At 49.9% G+C, this 21,278-nt stretch overlaps 1 pseudogene; it reads left to right on the top strand.

The window, feature by feature from the left end:
- The first annotated feature begins 19,128 nt into the window (after positions 1-19,128).
- On the top strand, positions 19,129-19,359 carry LOC139254480 (U2 spliceosomal RNA; annotated as a pseudogene).
- Positions 19,360-21,278: the final 1,919 nt, after the last annotated feature.

Raw genomic sequence — 21,278 nt, 5'->3', positions numbered from 1 at the left:
GCACATACACAGGGTTATTCAGATCAATTTCCCGTGACACAATGGCGTGACCATCGTTTACATTTTGTTGCTGCCGCCTGCTCTCTACCTGATCATGCAGGTTGAGGTGAATCAGCGAGTGTCTGGTTTTAAGTGTCCTTTTCATGAGTAGCTCAGCCGGGGGCACCCCTGTGAGCGAGTGGAGTCTCGTGCGGTAGCTGAGCAGTACTCGGGACAGGCGGGTTTGGAGTGAGACCTCTGACTCGTTTAAGGCTCTGTTTGATGGTTTGTACTGCCCGCTCTGCCTGCCCATTGGAGGCTGGTTTAAACGGGGCCGAGGTGACATGTTTGATCCCATTGCGTGTCATGAATTCTTTAACTTGGTGAAACATGGCCTGTTGTCACTGACCAGTATGTCAGGCAGGCCATGGGTGGCAAACATGGCCCTCAGGCTTTCAATGGTGGCGGTGGCAGTGCTTCCCGACATTATTTCACATTGAATCCATTTTGAAAAAGCATCCACCACCACCAGGAACATTTTACCGAGAACTGGGCCCGCATAGTCGACATGGATCCTCGACCATGGTCTGGAGGGCCAGGACCACAAACTTAGTGGTATCTCTCTGGGCGCGTTGCTCAACTGAGCACATACGCTGCATTGCCGTACACAGGACTCTAAGTCAGAGTCGATACCGGGCCACCACACGTGGGATCTGGCTATCACTTTCATCATTACTATACCCGGGTGTGTGCTGTGGAGATCCGAGATGAAAGTCTCCCTGCCCTTTTTGGGTAGCATTACACAGTTACCCCACAACAGGCAGTCTGCCTGAATGGACAGCTCGTTCTTTCGCCGCTGGAACGGCTTGATTGGCTCTTGCATTTCAACGGGGATGCTGGCCCAGCTCCCATCCAGTACACAGGTTTTTATTAGGGACAGCAAAGGGTCTTGGCTGGTCCAAGTCCTAATCTGGCGGGCCGTGACAGGTGATTTATCATTTTCAAATGCTTCCATGACCATCAACAAGTCTGCGGGCTGTGCCACCATCAACAAGTTTGCAGGTTGCGCCATTTCCACCCCCGTGGTGGGCAATGGTAGCCGACTGAGAGCATCCGCACAGTTCTCAGTGCCTGACTTGTGCCAGATGGTATAGTTATACGCTGATAGCGCAAGTGCCCACCTTTGTATGCGGGCTGAGGCATTAATACTTATCCCCTTGTTTTCAGCGAACAGGGATATGAGGGGCTTGTGATCGGTTTCCAGCTCAAATTTGAAGGCAAACAGGTACTGATGCATTTTCTTTACCCCGAACACACACGCTAATGCCTCTTTCTCAATCATGCTGTAGGTCCTCTTGGCCTCAGACAAACTTCTGGAGGCATAGGCGACAGGTTGCACATTCCCCGCAATGTTAGCTTGTTGTAATACACACCCGACTCCGTACGACGACGCATCACATGCTAGCATAAGTCTTTTACACGGGTTATACAATACAAGCAGCTTGTTGGAGCATAAAATGTTTCGTCTTTCTCAAAAGCAATTACTTGTTTTTTTCCCCATACCCAGTTCTCACCTTTATGCAATAACACATGTAGGGGCTCTAAGAGGGTGCTGAACCCCGGTAGGAAGTTACCAAAATAGTTGAGGAGTCCCAGGAACGACCGCAGCTCCGTGATGTTCTGTGGCCTGGGCGCGTTCCTGATAGTCTCTGTCTTGGTGTCTGTGGGCCGAATGCCGTCCGCTGCGATCTTTCTCCCCAAAAACTCCACTTCTGTTGCCATGAAGATGCATTTCAACCTCTTCAGCCGCAGCCCTACGCGATCCAGTCGCTGGAGGACCTCCTCCAGGTTTTGTAGGTGCTCGGCGGTGTTCTGGGCCGTGACCAATATGTCGTCCTGAAAAACCACCGTGCGTGGTATGGACTTGAGTAGGCTCTCCATGTTTCTCTGGAAGATCGCTGCAGCCGACCGAATTCCAAACGGGCACTGTTGTAGATGAACAGTCCCTTGTTCGTGTTGATGCAGGTGAGGTCCTTCGAAGACTCTTCCAGCTTCTGCATCATGTAGGCCGAAGTCAGTTTGAGCTTGGTGAACGTCTTGCCTCCTATCAGCGTCGCAAGTAGGTCGTCTGTCTTAGGTAGCGGGTATTGGTCCTGAAGCGAGAAACGATTAATAGTTACATTATAATCGCCACAAATCCTGACCGTGCCATCACCTTTGAGTACTGCAACAATCGGGCTGGCCCACTCGCTGAATTCCACTGGGGAGATGATGCCCTCGCATTGCAGCCTGTCCAGCTCGATTTCCACTCTCTCCCTCATCATGTGAGGTACCGCTCGCACCTTGTGGTGAATGGGTCGTGCCTCTGGGATCAAGTGGATCCGCACCTTCGCCCCGGAAAAGTTTCCAATGCTTGGCTCAAAAAGGGAAGGAAATTTGTTAAGAACCTGGATACATGAGGCCTCATCGACATGTGATAGCGCTCGGATGTCATCCCAGTTCCAGCGGACTTTGCCCAGCCAGCTCCTTCTAAGCAGTGTGGGGCCATTGCCCGGGACAATCCAGAGTGGCAGTTCGTGCACCGTGCCCTCGTAGGTGACCTTGACCATGGCGCTGCCCAGGACAGTGATAAGCTCTTTGGTGTACATTCTCAGTTTTGTGTGGATGGGGCTCAGAGCTGGTCTGAGTGCCTTGATGCACCACAGTCTCAAACATCTTTTTACTCATTATGGATTGGCTAGCGCCAGTGTCCAGTTCCATGGCTATGGGCAAGCCATTCAATTTTACATTTAACATTATAGGTGGATATTTCGTCGAATGTGTGCACCCTGTGTACTTCAGCATCTGCCTTCGCTCTCTGAGGCTCGCAATTGCTTTGATCCACCATGGACCGACCTTCCTCTGCCACGTGGTTGTTAGCAGGTCTTGCAGAGCTTGCAGCTCGTCTGCAAACTCGTTGCAGGTGCCCCATTGTTCCACAGCTCTTGCAAACATACCCTTTGAAGCAGCATGAATAGGCTGAATGGAAACCTCCACAATGCCAACAAGGTGTGAATTGCCTTGCATTCATCCTTTGTTGCGGACTCTGAGTCATCTGGGTCACCTGAGGCCTGCTGGCATTTGCAGACTCATGGTTTCTGCCCTGTACATTTCTGCTCGCAAACACAGTTCCAGTTAATTTATGAACATTGCTAGCACTTGTGTGCTGAGAGATTTGTTTGGTGTTATCACTGGTGGACATAAACGCCTGTGCTATCGTCATGGCCTTACTGAGGGTCGGTGTCTCTACAGTCAAAAGTTTTCGTAGGATGGTCTCGTGGCCAATGCCCAGTACAAAAAAGTCTCTGAGCATTTGCTCCAGGTAGCCATCAAACACACATTGTCCTGCAAGTCGCCTTAGCTCGGCGACGTAGCTCGCCACTTCCTGACCTTCAGATCGCTGGCACGTGTAGAACCGATACCTCGCCATCAGCACGCTTTCCCTCCCGAACCAGTGTACACAGCTCCTCATACGACTTATCTGTGGGTTTCACCGGAGCCAGAAGATTCTTGATGAGGCTGTAGGTCGGTGCCCCGCAGACTGTAAGGAGGACTGTTCTCCTTTTTGCAGCGCTTCCTTCTCCGTCCAGCTCGTTGGCTACAAAGTACTGGTCCAGCCGTTCGACATGGGCTTCCCAGTCCTCACCCTTCGAGAACTTCTCCAGGATGCCCACAGTTTGCTGCATCTTTGCGTTGGATTCGTATACTCGTCGCCAGTAGTTGTGTTCCTAACACAGATGAGACTGCACACAGGGAAGTTAGAGTAACAGTGACCTCAGTCTTTATTAAGACACTCCAGAGTGCGGAACAGGCCTTTGGGGCCGGCTTATATACAGTGCTCCCAAGGGATGCTGGGATCCCTTGGGACTTCACGGGATGCGCTCCCTGGTGGTGGAACATGGGAGTGCATGCTTTACAGATACACAACAGTTCATCCCTGGAACCATTCTTGTAAATCTTTCCTGCACCCTCTCTAAAGCCTTCACATCCTTCCTACAAACAGTACTTAATTGAATGGCCAGATAATACATTCTGGTGGTGTTGGCTGAGGGATAATTATTGGATAATACACTGGGACAACTCTATTGTTCTTCCAATAATGCCATGGGATATTTAACAGATAGGGGCAGATATAAATTGGGCAGAACATCTCATCCAAAAGACGGCGCCTCCGATAGTGCTGCACTGGAATCAACCTAGATATGGTGCTCAAATCCCTGGTGTGCAACAATCCCAGAACCGTCAGACTCAGGTACGAGTGCTGCCATTGAACCAAGGCTGATACCTAAAGGCCGAGGCATGGGCGTTTAGTGAGAAGTTGTTTAAATAACGAACGGCCTTTAGATGTATCTGCAAAAGAGAGAGTTATCCCAGATTGGTGTTGGTGCTCGAGACACATCACCTCGGGATGGATTTTTCACTCCATTTTTTTGGACGGCAGCTGTTGATAATTCTGCTATTCCCATTTACACCTCACCTAGACCCACTTTTTTGTTTCTTTACTTGTCCCATTACTGTCTCCTTTGCCTTGCACCATCCCTTCTGTCTCTCTAATCTCACCTGCCTTCCACCCTATCACAGACCTTCCCTTTTGTTCCTTCCTCCCCTCTCCTCTTTCCCTGCCTCTGTACTTGCTGAAAACCAGTTACAACTCGAGCTTTTTTCAGTTCTGACAAAAGCCTATCGACCTGAAACGTTAACGTGCTTTCTCACTCCCCAGATGCAGCTTGAGCTGCTGAGCATTTCCAGCATTTTTGGCTTTTATTTCAGATTTTGCTTTTAGATCCGATTAATTGTCTTGCTTTCGGTTCCATGGGGATGTGACTCAAGTAATACTGATACAGATGTTTTTCCCCCACCTGTCCGGTCCTGTATCCCTCTCACACACTTTTGTCCCAAATGTACCAGAGGGCGCATGACAAATAATCAATGTGTCAAGATCATAGAACGATAGAATGGTCACAGCACAGTAGGAGGCCATTTGGCCCATCGAGCCAATGCCGGCTCTCTGCAAGATCACTTCAGCTAGTCCCACTGCCCCTGCCCTTTCCCCGTAGCCTGAAGGGTGCGAAATTCGTGGGAACCCCCCCGCCCAGTGTTTGGACTCATTGGAAAGGAAAGTTAATTTGGAACTATCTACCAGAGAGTTTGAAATCCTAAAGTACACATGGAAGAAACTACGAACTTTAATCGAATTTGGGATTTTACGAGACAAATTTAGTCTGTATGGGCAGGGCTAGAGAACTAATGGATGGCTATCCTACAAAGAAACCAGTTTGAGTATTGAAGCTGTCTGGGGTATTGAAACTAAAGTAAATTGTCTGGAGAATTATGGATACTCGAAAATCCTTCTCCACAGGAGACATTAACATAGCAACAATTAATCCAGAGATAGCTAACCATCAGCCTGAATCTGGAAAGCCATTTCAGCATATGCATAACAAACAAAGGCCCATCCAGCCCGCATGAAAAAACCCAAGCACAAACAGACATTGCAAATACCAAGCTAATACTTCCATCAAGAAACAGATTTAGAAGATCGACACACCTGAGACAAGTTAACATTTTAATGAGCCCGCCAAAATATGACAAAGAAATACCAAGCCTGCCAAAAATTAAACAAAGAATCCGGGCTGATTTGGCGCTAAGATTAGAACAGCTCCAACAGTATAACTGTGCCCTGTTTTAACAAAGGGTATGCTACTACCTCAAGATACTGCTAGGGGTGTTTAGCATCAAGAAGGGAGAGAGACCACCGCTGCAGTTGTAACTAACTTCTCCAGCTTCGACGTCCTGAAATCGGAAAAGGAAGGAAGAACATCACCATTGTGGCAGCAACCGACCACAGCCAACGTGGTACCACCAAAAACACCGCGATCGACCAACTTCGAAACAAAACTCCACAAGGAAGAAACCGAAAAATCGGAAGTTTCCACTCTACAAGCTAAGTCCTGACTACCAACAGGTGAAAACATTACCTAAAGAGACTTTAAATCTATTTCTAACAAAAGAAAACGGGTACTTACCTCATAAGTCCAAAACGCACACTACTGCATCAGCGGACACCACCCAACTGAAGATTGTGCAGTAAGAAGTCTTCTCCGATGTTCAGGGTATGGCAAGCCGAACCTACAGAATTCAGCAAACCCTGAAATCGCGAACCACCGCTAACTACCAGTAAAGGATTGGTAAGCATAGTCCCTGTTTGCCCTGGAGTCTAATCTAGTCAGTGTTAGGTATTGGGAGGTGGGAGGAGTATTATTCATTTAACCCCTTTGAATGTGTGATGTACTGTTCTTTATTAGAGTAATTATAAGTTTGACATTGTATTTTCTTGTCTTTCATAAAATCAAAGTTCTTTTATACCAAACCAGTTGTCTCTTGCACTTTATCATGTCCCCCAAATAAATCCAGAGTCGAGAACCCAAGGGAGTGGGAGCGATTCAAACCGCTCAGAAGGTCAGAGGTGAACCTGACCCCCGGGACCACCCCTTACAAGCTCTGCAAATTTTTTTCCTTCAGGTATTTATCCGATTCCCTTTTAATTTGAATCTGCCTCCACCGACCGCCCTTTCAGGCAGTGAATTCCAGATCCTAACCACTCGTTGCATGAAAACGATTTCTTCATGTCACCTTTGGACCTTCTGTCAATCACCTTAAATCTGTGTCCTCTGGTTCTCCACTCTTGCGCCAATGGGAACAATTTCTCTTCAGAGGAAAAAAGGGACCTTGGAGTGCAGGTCCACAATCCCTGAAGCTAGCAGGCCAGGTAGTTAAGGTGGTTAAGAAGGCATACGGAATACTTGCCTTTATTAGACGAGGCATAAAATACAAGAGCAGCGAGGTTATGCTTGAACTGTATAAAACACTAGTTAGGCCACAGCTAGAGTACTGCGTGCAGTTCTGGTCACATTACAGGATAGATGTGATTGCACTAGAGAGGGTACAGAGGATATTTTTTTTATTCGTTCACGAGATGTGGGCGTTGCTGTTAAGACCAGCATTTGTTGCCAATCCTTAATTGTCTTTGAAGATGATGGTGAGCCACCTTCTTGAATCGCTGCAGTCCGTGATGTGAAGGTGCTCCCACAGTGCTGTTAGGGAGGGAGGTGCAGGATTTTGTCCCAGCGACAATGAAGGAACGGCCGATATATTTCCAAATCAGGATGGTGTGTGACTTGGAGGGGAACTTGCAGGTGATGGTGTTCCCATGTGCCTGCTGCCCTTGTCCTTCTAGGTGGTAGAGGTCGCGGGTTTGGGAGGTGCTGCCGAAGAAATCTTGGTGAACTGCTGCAGTGCATCTTGTAGATGGTACACACTGCAGTCACAGTGCACCAGTGGTGGAGGGAGTGAGTGTTTAAGTTGGTGAATGGGGAGCCAATCAAGCGGGTTGCTTTGTCCTGGATGGTGTCGAGCTTCTTGAGTGTTGTTGGAGCTGCACTCATCCAGGCAAGTGAAGAGTATTCCATCACGCTCCTGACTTGTGTCTTGTAGATGGTGGAAAGGCTTTGGGGAGTCAGGAGGTGAGACACTCAACGCAGAATACCCAGCCTCTGACCTGCTCTTGTTGCCGCAGTATTTATGTGACTGGTCCAGTTAAGTTTCTGATCAATGGTGATCCCCAGGATGTTGATGGTGGGGGATTGGGCGATGGTAATGCCGTTGAATGTCAAGGGGCGGTGGTTAGACTCTCGCTTGTTGGAGATGGTCATTGCCTGGCACTTGTGTGGCGTGAATGTTACTTGTCACTTACCAGCCCAAGCCTGAATATTGTCCAGGCCTTGCTGTATGCGACACGGACTGCTCCATTATCTGGGGAGTTGCGAATGGAACTGAACACTATGCAGTCATCAGCGAACATCCCCACTTCTGACCTTATGATGGAAGGAAGCTCATTGATGAAGCAGCTGAAGATGGTTGGCCTGGGACATTGCCCTGAGGAACTCCTGCAGCGATGACCTGGGGCTGTGATGATTGACCTCCAACTACCACAATCATCTTCTTTTGTGCTAGGTATGACTCCAGCCAGTAGAGAGTTTTCCCCCTGATTCCCATTGACTTCAGTTTTACTAGGGCTCCTTGAAGCCACATTTACGAGGATGTTGCCTAGACTGGAGAATTTTAGCTATGAGGAAAGATTGGATAGGCTGGCTTTGTTTTCTTTGGAAGCGGGGAGACTGAGGGGAGACCTTATTGAGGTATATAAAATTATGAGAGACCTAGATAGAGTGGATAGGAAGGACATATTTCCCTTGGCAGAGTGCTCAACAACCAGGGTGCATAGATTTAAAATAATTGTAAGGAGGTTTAGAGGGGATTTGAGGGGAAGTGTTTAAACCCAGAGGGTGGTGGGGGTCTGGAACTCACTGCCTGAAAGGGTGGTAGAGGCAGAAACCCTCACCACATTTAAAAAGTCCTTGGATGTGCACTTGAAGTGTTGTAACCTGCAGGGCTACAGCCCAAGAACTGGAAAGTGGGATTAGGCTGGATAGCTCTTGGTCGGCCGGCACGGACACGATGGGCCAAAATGGCCTCCTTCTGTGCTGTAAGTTTCTATGATTCTATGATCGCACTTCCTCGTCTGCTGCTGAAGCTATTCTGACCGGCCTATCGGCCTTGACAATAACAATTTTGCATTCAAATCCTGTAGATATATGTACAGCACTTCTGGACATTGAAAGAAAAACACAACTGATTTCAGACCGAGGTGGAGAATCGGTGATACTGCGGAGATGGTGGAGAAAATGAACAAAAATAGTCCAATATCAACGGAGAGAAATTAAGAAAACAAAGAAAGAAAAAGAAGACTTGGATTTATATAGCGCTTTTCACGACCACCAGATGTCTCAAAGCGTTTTGCAACCAATGAAATGCTTTTATAGTGTAGTCACTGTTGTAATGTGGGAAACACGGCAGTCAATTTGCACACAGCAAGCTCCCACAAACAGCAATGTGATAATGACCCAGATCATCTGTTTTTAGTCATGTTGAGTGAGGGATAAATATTCCTCAGGCCAGGACACCGGGCATATCTCCCCTGCTCTTTTTCGAAATAGTGCCATGGGATCTTTTACATCCACCTGAGTGAGCAGATGGGGCCTCGGTTTAACATCTCCTCCGAAATACTGCACCTCCGACTGTAAAGTCCTGACCCTGCAGTACAGACTTCCACAGGTTACATGCTGAAGTCAAGGTCACTCTGGACCTGCACCTTTATTTCACAGCTTCGAGTGCCGCACTTGCCTGAGACCTGCCTTTATATACCTGTATGGAACAGGTATGCAGTGTCTCCGGCAAGTGCACCCCTGGTGGTAAAGTAAGCTTGTAGTTACAGGTCAGATCTAGTTAGTCATGTATAGCATGGTAAGATACAGTTATATACAGTAGTGTGAGATACATGACATCACCCTCCCCCAAGGTCTTATTGTCTTTATAGATTCAGTCTCTGAGATGGTCTACGCTCTCGTATGGAGCGTCTTAGTTGTGGTTCAGTTGTTTGCCTTGGTGCCTGTTTTTCTTTCGGTGTGATTGCTGGTATCTCGCCTGGGCTGTCTGTTGAGACTGCCCTTTCCTCAGGTTGTTCCCTCTGTCTGTCCACCAGGTGTGGTGTGAGTTCCACATTGTAGTCTGCCTCTGGTTCTGCAGTGTTGTTGGTGAATCTACTTTTGACTTGGTCTACATGCCTCCGGCAGGTTTGGCCATTGTCCATTTGTACAACCAGTAGCCTGTTTCCTTCCTTGCCTGTTACTGTCCCTGCAAGCTATTTGGGACCCCTGCCATAGTTTAGTACAAACACTTTGTCCCCTATCTCATTCCATCTCCCCCTCGAATTTCGGTCATGGTACTCAGTTAGCTTCCGGCGCTTTGCCTCAACAATTTCATGCATGTCTGGGAGGATTAATGAGAGCCTAGTCTTTAAGGTCTGTTTCATCAATAGTTGCGCGGGGGGAACCCCAGTCAACGAATGAGGATGAGATCTGTATGCCAGCAGCAGTCGCGACAGGCAGCTCTGCAGCGTGGGACCTTAGATTTTTAGCATGCCTTGTTTAACGATTTGCAGTGCTCGCTCAACCTGGCCATTGGAGGCCGGCTTGAACGGTGCTGTCTTAATGTGATTTATGCCGTGGTCAACTATAAAATCTTGAACTTCTGCGCTGGTGAAGCACGGACCATTATCACTGACCAATATGTCAGGAATTCCGTGCGTTGCAAACATGGTTATAAGGCTCTCCACAGTGGTGGAGGTGGTGCTCGAGTTTAAAATGGTGCACTCGATCCACTTTGAAAATGCATCGACGACTACGAGGAACATTTTGCCCATGAATGGGCCTGCATAGTCTACATCCACCCGCAATCCTTCTGCCCAAAATGTCAACCTCAGGCGCGAGAAACAGACACTTGGATTTCTTAACTCTTCGGCCTACCTGATCCAATTAACTTAGTACTTCCTCCAAATTGCGGAGATGGGAGTCGGTGTCCCTGCCCGTGATGAATATGTCATCTTGAAACACAACCGTCCCCGGTATGGACTTGAGCAGACTCTCCATGATGCGCTGGACTACCGCAGCTGCTGACCTGATGCCGAATGGGCATCGATTGTACATTAAAAAGGCCTCGATGTGTGTTGATGGTGGTGAGTAGCTTAGACTCTTCGGTCAGATCTTGCGTCATATACGCAGATGTGAGATCTAGTTTTGAGAAAAGTTTTTCTCCAGCCAATGTGGCAAATAGGTCCTCCGCTCTGGGCAACAGGTATTGGTCCTGTAGGGAGACTGTGTTTATGGTAGACTTATAATCCCCACAGATTCGTACTGATCCATCAGGCTTCATGACAGGGACGATGGGACTTGCCCAGTTGCTAAATTCCATGGGTGAGATAATGCCTTCCCGCAGAAGCCGGTCCAGTTCGTGTTCAATCTTTTCCCTCATCACATAAGCCACAGCTCTAACCTTGTGATGGACCGGTCTGGCATCCTGTGTGATGTAGATTTTAACTTTAGCCCCTTTGAAGGTGCCCACACCTGGCTGAAAGAGATGTTCAAAACGACTTAGAACTGTTGAGCAGGAGGTCTGTTCCTCTGACGACATGGCGTGAACATCATCCCATTTCCAATTTAGTTTTGCCAGCCAGCTTCCCCCCAACAGTGCTGGGAGATCTCTGGGGACAATCCACAGGGGAAGTCGGTTGTTAGGTTCGAAAATCCAGTGCTACAAAAAAAAGGCACCCGGTAACAAGGAAACCGAGCATGGGACCATTCCATACACCCTTTTAATCGAACTTTAGCCAAGGCAAGCCACAGGAAGAAAGGCAGGCTGGGAAGGATGTCTGTGGCCAGACACTTTGTGAATTCGAGGGCCACAGGCAGGCTGAGAAGCCAGCCAATCCCGGGAAGGTTCATCCTGGGCCGGCCAATCAGTGAATCGAGCCGGGCCAGAAGCAGGGAAATCGTCGACCAATGGGGAATACCCGGCCCATTTTGTAAAGAACAGCTTACCTGAATCTAATCAAGGAGATGGGCCTATTACCAGCCCATTACCCATGTACATAAAGACAATAGGAAAGCCTCACACCTCAGTACATTCCGGCCCTGACACAATAGCCAGCCAGACGATTAGGCACCGAGGTGCACAAGAAACAATGCTTTACATTTAACACCTCATCCCCACCTCGACTCAAACAATGAGACATTGATTCAGTTTGGGTGCAAAAGGGGCCGGAACCGAACCAGATATAAAGGCAAGAACAAGAAGGACAGACAAGAAGGAGATTAACCCGGGGTCTGGGACTGTGAATTGTTGTGTGGGGAGATTAACCTGGGGTCTGGGACTGTGAATCAGTGTGTGGTGAGACTAAACCGGGGTCTGGAACTGTGACTCGGTGTGTGGGGAGATTAACCCGGGGTCTCGGACTGTGACTCGGTGTGTGGCAGATTAACCCGGGGTCTGGAACTGTGACTCGGTGTGTGGGGAGATTAACCTGGGGTCTGGAACTGTGAATCAGTGTGTGGTGAGACTAAACTGGGGTCTGGAATTGTGACTCGGTGTGTGGGGAGATTAACCCGGGGTCTGGGACTGTGACTCGGTGTGTGGGGAGATTAACCCGGGGTCTGGGATTGTGAGTCGGTTTGTGGGGAGATTTGTGTGCGTCTCCTTCTCTTGTGGAGAAGGAGACGCACACAAGAAGGACACACACTCGGAAGGAGACACACTCAGACAGAGACAGAGACCCGATGACACCTCGAAGGAAGAGAGAGGGACTCAGCCTCGCAGCAGATAAAACCTCCGAGGTCGACTGGAGAAGCCCGATTTAAGGTGGGACCCACTATACCTGTCAAAAGGGAAACTGTGAGTATCACCCTGGAGTCTTTTCCCAACTCTCAGCTTAGGCTAGTTAGGTGTAAAGGAGGGGGTGGGTGATAGAGTGGGTGTAAGGATTTTAAACTTGTATAAAACTTTCGATGTGTCCGTTCCTCCCATAGACCTTTTCTTAGTTCAAGGTGGTTCAACAAGCCAGTGTGTCGACCTTGTATTTAACTTGGTCCACACTTTGGGGGCTCGTACCAAATATACATGTGTGTAGTAGCCTTTGTGTTGTTTTAGCAATGTAACCTTGTTTAAACGCGCAACTGGGTTTTAATAAAGTAGGACTTACCTGAATTTTCCAGGAACATTTCTTGTCTTTTGCATCTCTGCGTGTTTTATTGTGGGAAGCTCATTATCCACCTAAATTCTGAGGTCAGAACCAGATAAGAGTACAGGACACCTCAAAAATGTCAAGGTTGCGATTGGATATAAGCGGCCACAGACATATTGGTGGTATCAAACATATCACTAAGCTGTAATTGGATATAAGCGGCCGCAGACATATTGGTGGTATCAAACATATCACGAAGCTGTAATTGGATATAAGCAGCCTCAGTCATATTGGAGGTATCAAACATATCACTAAGCTGTAATTGGGTATATGCAGGAAGAAAAGGTCCACTGGTGATAGCAACTCAAATCACCATAGTCTGAAGGTTGCACCCGGTCACCAGCAACCGTAGAAGGAAAAACCCCGACAACTAATGGCACCCCAGATGGGACCTCAGTGGGAAAATGAGCTGACCACCTCAGAGAAGGTGATCCTGGAACATTCCAAAATGGAGGAAAGAATTAAAGATTATGTGTTTTCTAAAGTTAATTTTTCTAAGGCTTGGGTTCAGAGCCTGACAAGGGCGTTGCGTCCGGCAGAAGCGGCGGCCCAGTGGACTGCGGGCCCAACCTATAGAAAGAATATAGAGAAGGCGATCTGGCTAATCTGCTTGACAAGGCAGGTTAGAGAGCTAGACCTCCAGGTAGGGAGGTTACAGGATGAACTCAAAGAAGCAGTAATAACCTCAGCAGCCAGCAGTGCAGCGGGTACTAAGGTCCCAGAAGAGGTAATAGAGGAAAGGAATAGAAGGGCACAGTTAGAGGAAACGTTCCGCAACCATCAGGAGTACCTGCAGAGTCAGGTTACAGTGTCTCGGGCAGCGGGGCAGGAACATAGGGAACAAAGTACAACCTATGTAAAGCACGTACAGGAATTGCAGGGCCAGCTAGAGGATTTGCGTGTTGCCGATAAAGTCAACACGGAAATCAGCCGTGAGAAGGCAGATCATCCGCCCTGCCAGAAACGGATCCAATCCCTCCTCCAGGCTCTGTCCCAGGTAAAGGGGACAGTGTGTCTGCTGGGCCCCAGGGGGGCTACCAATGAATGGGGAGTGGAGGAGGATCCGACGGCAGAAGCCAGTCGACCGCCTCCCGAGGCGTCGGTAGTGTGTCCGGCAGGCTTCAGGGAGGAACAGAGGGTGCAGTCCAAGATGCCCACAGGGAGAGTCGGTCCAGCCAAAAGGGCATGGGGCTGGCCAGGTGGAGCCGACCCAGCCAAAGGGGTATGGGACACTCGTAGAAAGGGTCGAGTCTGTCAGTTTGATCACGGCTGAAGAACAAGGGGAGCCAGTAGTAACATCAGCAGTGGGACTGATATGCCCGGCTGTGCAGAGAAAGTACGGCCCCCCACAGGGTGCGCAACTCCAGGGACCGCTCGACAGCGAGTTTATTATCCCACATGGGGTGCAAGCCCTAAAGGCTATGGTATCGCACATCCCCAAGCTGACTAGGCAAGGAGACCCGTATGCCCATTTCCTGGAAGTAGCGCAGGCAGTAGACCTCAATGCCTGCGATAATGCAGAAGCGGTTAAAGTGCTCCTATTCTCAATAGATGGAAGAATCTATCTTCCCCCTGTTTGTCGAGGGGACACTGTATCTTGGAGGCTCTGAAAAGGGCCATCCTGGAAGCCATGGGGTGGAACGAGAGAAGCCCTTTTGAAAGGATAGCAAAGACCTGTCAGCTAGCGGAGAGGCCCCACAGATCTATGTGGACAGGCTGTGGCTGGTGTATAGCGCAGCCTGCGGGGGCCAGCTCGACAGGGCTAATCTCATGGTAGAGCAGAGGGAGGCCTGGTTTCGCACCATAATCACAAACAGCCTGCCCAGTGTAAAGCAAAGGGCAGACCTCTGGTTTATCCCCGCAGACCCCAACCTCACCGAGGACATCATGATCGGCAGACTGACCACCATACGGCGGATGGAGGAGGAGGAGAAGCCTGAAAAACCCATAAAGGGTCGGGTGCACACGGTGCAACCCAACCAAACCCCCAAGAAAGAGTGGCATCAGGAAGGGGGATATCCTTCCGATAAGAGGGGGGTATGTTACGGGTGCGGCAAGCCGGACCATTTCCGCAACAACTGCCGGTCCAACCCGCACCGCACCAAGGAAGTAAAAACACCCCCGGAGGGGAACCCAGGCGGCGGGAAACCCGGGGCCACCGCAGCATTCGAGATTGCGGTGGAAACCCTCAGGCAGCTGCTGGCAGGTTCCGGCCGGGTGAATGTAGCTGTAGGCAGGGAGATCCCAAGGCTGCCAAGCTGATTTCTTCAGTTGAAACAGAACCTGCAGAAGGCACCTGCACTGGGGGCTATTGATGGGGGAAAGGATTTCTATTTAGAAGTAGCAGCCAGCGGGGACAGTCTGAGTGCAGTGCATTTACAGGAAAGGCACGGACAGCTGAGAACGGTGGTGTACTCCTCTAGAGTCCTTGCAGAGGTGGAGAAGGGGTACTCCAACTGTGAAAGGCATCTGTTAGCCACTCACTGGGCTGTGAAAAGAGCACAGGTTTTCACAGGAGTATCCCCTATCACACTCCTCACCCATCACACCCCGACCCAGATGTTGTTAGATGGGAGAATAAAGGATGGAACAGTCAGCAGTGCCAGGATCACTCGCTGGACCCTCCTCCTCTCCCAAATGGCCATCAGGGTCAGGGACCTCTGTGAGCCCAGGCTCGCAGCTAACCTCATATATGCAGGGGAGCCACACAGATGCTCAGTAGAAGGGGTTTGGATTTCAGGCAGGGGTATATCCCACAGGGCATGAGATCTACGTCGATGGATCCAGTTCAGTGTCCGCAGGTACAAGACTCACGGGTTGCGGAGTTTGGGACCCCAAGGCAGGCATAGCCTTGGCGCTTAAACTCCCCAGCACCCTGAGTGCCCACCAGGCTGAACTGTCAGTGGTGATGTACGTGGTGACACACCCCGAGGAATTCCCCACCCCGTACATGATTTGTTCGGACAGTATGTTTACTTGCAACTCGTGTACAGAGTATCTGGCTATTTAGTCACGCAGAGGGTACACATCTGCAGATGGGAAGCCCCTGGTAACCAAGCCCCTGCTAGTAAGGATAGTGGCAGCCCTAGGGAACAATAGGGATGTTTACATCCACAAGGTTAAGGCTCATTCTAAGACAGAGCCCAGGGCAGAGGGTAACCAGCGGGCGGACCTCCTGGCCAGAGAAGGAGCAAAGACAGGTCGCTTCTGGGACCCGTATGAGAAAGGCAGGGTGATAGCAGCTAGAGGCAAGCCAGGGAAACAAGGGAGTGCAGGGGTAGCAGTGGCCCCGGACCTGAGAACGGTTCAGGAGCAGGACCACATCCTCAAGGCTGCCATAGCAACCATCCTAAGTGGAGGAAAGGCAGAGAGCCCATACAGTGCCGCTGATAGAGCTGTCAAGGAAGGGATGCTGTTTAAAGGGGATAAGTGGGTGGTTCCAGCACAACACCAGCGGGAGTTCCTACAACTGGCCCATGAGGGTCCAGGTGCAGGACACCCCGGGCCAGAATCCACCTGGCAGAAGGTGGAACAGGCAGCATGGTGGCCAGAGCTCCGGAACGACGTCCGTGATTTCTGCACAGCCTGTCTGGTGTGTGCAGCCAACAACCCAGACCCCCAGAAAAGGAAGGCACCTGTGAGGCACATCAGGCGGGTAGAGGGACCATGGCAGTCGATCCAAATCGACTATAAAGGGCCCCTACCAACCGCCCAGGGAGGTTATAAATATTGCCTCGTCCTGGTGGATGTGTTTTCCAATTGGTGGAAGCCTTCCCTTGCCGAACAGCTACTGCATGGGGGACGGCTAAGATCCTGGTCCGGGAAGTGTTCTCAAGATGGGATCTGCCACAGTTTGTGGAGTCTGACCGTGGAAGTCACTTAACCGGCCGGGTGATGCAGGCTACCTTAAAGGTACTGGGGATTAAAGCACGGTGGCATGTGGCTTACAACCCCCAGTCCTCAGGCCCTGTAGAACGCCTCAACCGCACTAGAAAAGAAAGGCTCCGCAAGGAGACAGGGAATTTCCCCAATCGATGGGTAGAGGTCCTGCCCCTAGTCCTCATGGGTATCCGGGCCGGTCAGTCCAAAGGCACAGGTTATTTGCCCCACGAAATAATGACTGGGTGGTCCATGAGAACCCCAGTACACCTACTAGTGCCGAGCCTCACAGAAGGGCAACTTCAGGAAGCTAACCGGGACCATTTTGCTAGGAATCTGCTGGAATAGCTGCAGCAGATTCACTGGCAGGCAGCCACCAACATGGGAAAGCAACACTTTAGCAACAAGCTGCTGCTGGAGCCCTGCAGCCACCACGATTGGGAAGTAGGTGACCAGGTTATGGTCCGCAACTTCACCAGGGTGGGGGTGTTTGAGCCACTGTACATGGGGCCCTACAGTATAGTGGAGAAGGCAAGCCCTATGGTTTATGTGGTCCATTTACCCCGCCGGGTAAAGTGGTACCACATAAACCAATGCAAGCGGTTCGACCCTACTAGGGCAGGAAAAAGGAAGGCTCCCACAGGTAAAGAAACCCCACGGGAGACAGAGGACATTCCAGTGGATGTGGAGGCTGTAACAGAGGTCAACTCCGGCCCCGAAGTCCCACAACCCGGAATAGTCCACTGCCACAGTGAGACCATCACACGGCAGAGTGAAGTGGCACAGTCTGATAGGCAGGAGAGGGACTTAGCACAGGAGAAGGGAGTCCTGTGCAGTATAACGACTGGACAGATAGAGGAAGGGATAGACCAGTGAGAGGACCAAGGGGTGCAGCCCGTAACATGGGACTCCGCATCCCTGGTTAGGCGTAGTTCCAGAGTGAGGCAGCCTAGGATGCCTTGGTCCCTCGTATACCTTCCTGCCCGTCCCAGAGTCAGACGAGAAAAGAAGCACGAGAGTGGCAGACTCTGTGCGGTAAAAGGGACACCACCGAAAGGCCCGGGAAAGATCCCAGACACCGAAGGGCCCACAGAAATGGAAGCAGGACACTTAAAAGAAGTCCTCCTGCAAGCCCGACAAAAGGGGGCAGTCCGGCTCCTGGGGCAAGGTCAGCAAGATGGCCGACAAAGCCAAGTCAGTATCAGAGACTGACCAGGCCACCCAGAGACGGGTGGCATTGTATATAGCCCGGTGTTCTGTATATAGTTCAGGGAGATTTTAAAGTGAGGTGTTGGTGTTTTTATTTTGTGATGTTACTCCAGTCGAGCCTGAAGAAGTCTCAGGCAAGACTGTGTTCAATCTTGTGTTCCAGAAGATGCTCCGGACCGTCGCGATGTTATTTACCTATCTGGGGACCTGCACCGGACAGAAACTCCACATCGAGATGTCTTTGACATACGGGTGCTCCGGGGGCAGGGCGCCAATCGTGACCACGGGAGAAGGGATCATGGAGGCAGAAGGCCAGGCCACCTGCTTCCACAAGGGGAGATGGCCGGGATGGTTGGGTTCAAATTCCACCCGGTATTCGAGCCACGAGAGTTTTACCTATGGGGAGGCCTCCATCCCTTGCCCCGAAATCGAGATGGTCACGTCCTGGGTTAGGGTGACAGAGGGAAGGAGAGTGTGTTTAACACGTGTTGGGGACACACCTTTGGGACGGTGGTGGTGGCTCAGGAAACTGAGTGCGGACATCAAGGACAGCAGCTCAGATTGGGAACATCTGAGCAATGACTCCTACCGAACGATCACGGGGTCATCGGCGGGGTGATCACTGTGTGTTGGGAGAAATGGTGGGCCTATGATCAGGGGATCTATACCTGCCTATGGGGCTCAGCCTGAATATGCCCAGCTGGGCTGTCCATTGCTTTTGCCCGATGGTGGAAGGACTCGGGGAAGGGGATGGAATGCCATCGAGCAGGGAAAACTGTGCCTCCTTGCTTCCCGGTACCGGTCAACACCACCGAGCTGCTGGCTCAGGTGAAGAAAGCCCTGCCCACGCCCAAGCCCATTGACAGTTATGGATGTCCGCCCACCACAAGGTGACCTGGGAATGGGTTAGTGTTAGTACCCACAGATAAGTTAGTATACCAGGGAGTACATTATGCAGTTGCTTCAGTAATTCTAAACCTGACAGAAGTTCACCTACCTGCTTTCTGCCCCAGAGAAACCGAGCTCTACTGAAGCAAATGTTCAGGAGCTTTTACGAGCTGGACTTTGGGGACATCAATGTAGCAGACTTGTATAGGCATTCAGAACATTCAGAACAACATTCAGAAACAGAATGCTCGAAAGTCCATTTCCCAATTTAATCTCTATTTCTCTCTTTCTGCCTTTCCCTCTGTATTTCTATCTGAGTCTCACATAGCAGATATGAGTCTCCATCTGTTTGTTCCTCTGACCTAGAAATTACTCTGCTCCGGCCTTCCGATGCAGACTGTGTGCAGTGAACTTTCCCTTTGTCTGAAGGGATAGGCCTGATCGCTTCTCGGCCTTTTGGCTAAGATCTGCATAACTAACCTGACCAGCCACCATGACCTCCGGGTGGTTTCTCCCTGGTCAGGAAGGTATATGCTTACATTTTTGTAAACAGGAGGTGGGTGGGATGGCTTGACCCATCCACCTCCACGGAGGTGTGTGGGGGACCTGACCCATCCACCTCCATGGCACGAACCTGGTATTGCAGTACTTCCAGGAACGGTGCAGTGGCTCTAGGCCTTTTGGCTAAGAGCATTGGCGCAGAGTGATCCTTGACTGGTGCAGGGTGACCTCTGGCGTTTGACAAAGAATTGGAATGATTGGACACGAATAAATAAATAAAAAAAAAATAAAAATAAATATTGGGCCTTGGGCCTCACTTAAATGAGACCTGGGAATTGTAGATACGTGTTACATATCCCCAGGGTGCTTGCTGGTGAAGTGCCTTCTCTTCCTTTCCCAATTTTCCCAATCTCTTTCTGAAGATCTTACAGCCTGGAATATTTAGTTCCTAAACTTGCCCAGATTGTAGCCAGGTCTCCGCCTGCAATTTCTGCAGTCTGGAGGAGTCCGTGTTCCATATCTATATCGAATGTGTGAGGTTGCAACCCCTCTTTCAATATTTGAAGGGGCTGCTCCTCAAATTCTGTTGCACTTCAGTCCCACACTCCTGATCTTTGGGCACCCTGTGCAGAGGGGAGTGGGCAGGTCAGAAGGCGTCCTCGTAGGACTGCTCCTGGGCCTGGCCAAGCTGGCCATCAGCCGGTCCAGGCAGTGAGCAGTTGAGGGGGTCATTCAGCCCCAACTGCCTGCCTTTCTTCCGTAGTTACTTTCGAGCCAGGGTGTCCCTGGAGATGGAGCACTCGGTGTCCACCAGTACGCTCGCGGCCTTCTGCGAGAGGTGGGCGCCGGAGGGACCGGAGTACAGCATCACCCCCGGCAACACATTTTAATTTAAATTATTTAATGCCAAAAGTTTTATTTGTTTATTTGTTGGTTTAGTGCCCCTTTATTAAGGGGGCACATGTATTAATGTTCAACTAAAAAAATTGTAGCCAGGTCTCTGGAATGGCTCCTACATCACTTGAATGCGTGCTTCTAATTCATTTGTTTTATTTCTTAAGCCACACGCATTGGTGCACAGAACCCTTACCTGGGTAACTGTCCCCACCCTGCACAAATGCCCTGATAGTGTCTTTCTCACACTTTTTGAACCTACCACCTTTTTGGTTTGGCCACACCTCATAGTACTGTGTACAATTCTGGTCACGATATTGTCGAGGTACTGGAGAGGGCGCAGAGACGATTTATAAGCATGATACCGGAAATGCGAGGATGTACCTATCAGGAAAGGATGAACAGGTCGGGTCTCTTTTCTCTAGAAAAGAGAATGTTGAAGGAATGACCTGAGAGAAGTCTTTAAAACTATGAAAGGTTTTCAGAGTAGAAGCTGAGACAGTGTTTCCACTTGTGTGGAAGAGCAAAAGTAGAGGCCATCAATATAAGGCACAATTTCTAAATTTGCGGATGACACCAAATTTTTTGGGGGGGGGGGGTTGGAGCGGGGGGGCGGGGGTTAGTCAATACTGAGGAGGACTGCAACAGATTACAGGTCATTGTGAATAAACTTGCAGAATGGACATGTAATTGGCAACGGAAATTCAACACAGACACATGTGAGATGTCACATTTTGGTAGGAAGAATAGGGAGGTCACTTATGACTTGGAGGGTGAGAGTCTGGGTGGGGTAGAGGAACAAAGGGATCTCGGAGTACAAATACACAAATCACTAAAAGTAGCAACACAGATTAGCAAGGTCATTAAAAAGCAAACCACGCACAAGGGTTTATTTCTAGAGGGATAGAATTGAAAAGTAGTGAGGTTATGCTAAACTTGTATTGAACCTTGGTTAGACCACACCTCTGCGTACAGGAAGGCATATGGAATACTTGCCTTTATTAGTCGAGGCATGGAATACAAGAGCAGGGGGGTTATGCTTGAACTGTATAAAACACTGGTAGGCCGCAGCTGGAGTATTGCGTGTATAGTGTCCCTGCACCTTACTACAAACTCACACGAGGCATGTATATTTCAGACACGGTCACTCTGTGACCTTCACCTTTATTGCCAGGACCAAGGAGTGCTAACTCTG

The sequence above is a fragment of the Pristiophorus japonicus genome, unplaced genomic scaffold (assembly GCF_044704955.1).
Source record: "Pristiophorus japonicus isolate sPriJap1 unplaced genomic scaffold, sPriJap1.hap1 HAP1_SCAFFOLD_548, whole genome shotgun sequence".
Classification (NCBI taxonomy): Eukaryota; Metazoa; Chordata; class Chondrichthyes; family Pristiophoridae; genus Pristiophorus; species Pristiophorus japonicus.
This window is presented reverse-complemented; position numbering and strand designations above follow the sequence as displayed.